This window comes from Chrysochloris asiatica, unplaced genomic scaffold, assembly GCF_000296735.1.
Source record: "Chrysochloris asiatica unplaced genomic scaffold, ChrAsi1.0 scaffold00035, whole genome shotgun sequence".
NCBI classification, from domain to species: domain Eukaryota; kingdom Metazoa; phylum Chordata; class Mammalia; order Afrosoricida; family Chrysochloridae; genus Chrysochloris; species Chrysochloris asiatica.
In genome coordinates, this window is record NW_006408553.1 from 17,207,775 (window position 1) to 17,210,393 (window position 2,619).

Consider the following 2,619-nt stretch of genomic DNA (forward strand, 5'->3'; position numbering starts at 1 on the left):
AATGGGGCTAAGGTCATTGGGGCCTGTTTGGTTTTTGTAGTATATGTGGCAATGTCTCTGGGGTTGGGAGATGTAAAGATGAGAAAGCAAATAAAACAGGAAGGGACAAAGAACAGAATGATCAAGATTAATGGGGCTCTAACTGGATCCATTTTGCCATGGTTCTCTCCATGCCCTTAATAGTCATATCTGAGACTTCAGGAATGTACCATATGGAATTGAAATGTTAAATAATATACCACACACAGAATTGATTTGTTAAATACTACCTCTCCCTTTTCCTCTGCCTCCAGTATACTTCTAGGGTAGTACAGGCAGGGAAGACCTAATTGAGGGGAAGACCTAATTGGGAGGAATCTCTAACACTCTTCCAGAGTAGAATTCTGATTAGTACAGGTTTTGGGAAAATAAACAGCAAATTTATTAGTATCGACGACGCTTGTTTGGAGCAAATTCAACTCCAAGAGCTGCACGATTGAATGCAGGAGGAGTTCCACCAACCGCCCTAATTCCTTACATTGTAGCAGCTTGTTCAAAACGCTCAGTTGTTGGTGGGGTCAGTCCTAAAGTTCCATCTGGCATCATAGTGGCAGGTCCTGGAGGAACTGGAGTACCAGCAGGCACAGGGGCAGGTGGCATGGCACCTCTGTTGTTTATGTCCATAGCACTTCCTATAGCCATCTGGCCCATCCGTAGCTCCTGCTCGCTCCCATCCGGAAAGGTTCCCTTGAATCCTTCCTGCTATCACCCCATCATTTCTTCCTGTTGCCGCCGCATCTCTTCCTGTGCTCCTCCTCCTGCTTGAGCTCCAGTTGCTTTCGTTTTTGCACCTCTTGGTTGTGCAGCTATTCCATCCACCGAAGTTCTTCTTGGCACCTCATCAAATCCTGCCTCATTAGCATGACATGGTTCTCATGGTGAGCAGCTTCCATCTCCATCTCCAATTTCTCTCGAGCTTCCTTGATGTTGCGGTCCACTTGGTCCTGTGGCTGCTTCTTCATCTGAATGACTGCCTTCCAGTGCATGGCATATTCATAATCAAAGGAGCCAGGTTGTGCAAATCTGGGTGACTGCTCTCGCTCCTCACGAAATGGCAGGTTCTTTATAACCAGCTTCTCTGGATGGCCCTCTTCGTCATCTAACTGGTCCATGGGCTCTACAGTCACAGGCCTTGGAAATGTGGTTAGCAGGAAAGAGCCTTCACTGCATTTGTGCAGAGCTTTATGAGCGGCTGGCTTTCCTAAGAATTCAACAAGGCCTTTTCCTGAGGGTCTTCCTCAATCATCCACAATGACTACAGCCCTCTCTACTTGGCCAAACACAGAAAAGGCCTCCTCCAGCATTTCGTTGGGCACGTACTAAGGAAGATTTCGGACTGTAAAGGATGCACTATGGCAGGCAAAGCGCACGCGCAGCTGCTTTCCACGGAGTGTCATGTTGTCCAACTCCACTTTGGCAATCTCTGCTAGAGTTCATTCGTGTTTCCGAGTGGATGAAGCCAAAGGCCTTATCCTTATGAATGAAAACCTCTCCTGCCTTCCCATATTTCTCAAACAGTTTCCTCATTTCCTCCTCAGTGATGTCAGGAGGAAGATTGCCCACAAAGAGACGGCTATACTGTGTGAAGGTCTTCTCTCCTGGTTTCCTAAAATTCAAGTCCATAATCAAGCATGCATTTTGGCTGCTGGCCTGTTGCCCATTTGCAGGTACTGGAGGGGATTATTGACTGCTGTTATTGCTGCTGGTGGTGATGTTGATGATGCTTCCTTGGAGTATGGTTTTGCTTCTCCAGGTTAAAGGTTTTATTGCTCTGCATTTTAAAGTCCCTCTACCAACTGTTCTCCTCAGAGTAACAGCGACGCTACATGGCCTCTACCGTCCTGAGAAAAGCTGCATATATTTTATGTGTTTATGATCTAGCTCCCTAATTAGAAATATAAGTTTCATGAGGGCAGGCTCTTTGTCATTCTTGTTCATCTCAGTATACCAAACATCTAGAAAAATGTCTAGCTAGTAGTCAATACTTAACAAATATCTATTCTAAGAAGAAAATATTGAAAAAAATATTGTATCAGATCAATATAATCTATTAAAATTGGACCCAGCTTTGAGACTGATTTCTTCCCTTCCTTACATGGACTTTTGTTAATTCCTTTCTATAAGATAAAAGAATAATGAATTTCAATAAAGCAAAGATATTCTAAGGCAAGTTTAAATTTTAATTTAAATATTAAAAGCATCAATCATAATAATACACAGTGTTTCAATAACACAGTGTTTTTACTGGTACTTTCTTATGTGCTATCCCACTTAATCCTTACAATAATCCTTTATTAGTAGCTTTACTTTTCAGATGAGAAAATGAAAATGCTACAGAACTAAGGGACTTGAATAAGTTCACATTGCTAAGAAATAAGACAGATTAGGAAGAAATATTTATCTGACTCTGTCTCAAGGGTTTGTTCTACTACATCACACTAACAAACATAACCCAAATTCTTTCTTCTTTGTGCCTGGCCCAATATAAAGGAAACAAATTTAAAATTGACATTTCATGGCTCACATTGTGGCAATATAAAATGTTTCTTTTGAAAATGACTTTCTGATTTTGTAACTTTA

General features: G+C 42.0%; 1 pseudogene; it reads right to left on the reverse strand.

Moving 5' to 3' along the window:
* Positions 1 to 423: 423 nt before the first annotated feature.
* On the reverse strand, positions 424 to 1,816 carry LOC102813132 (annotated as a pseudogene).
* Between the last annotated feature and the right edge of the window lie 803 nt (positions 1,817 to 2,619).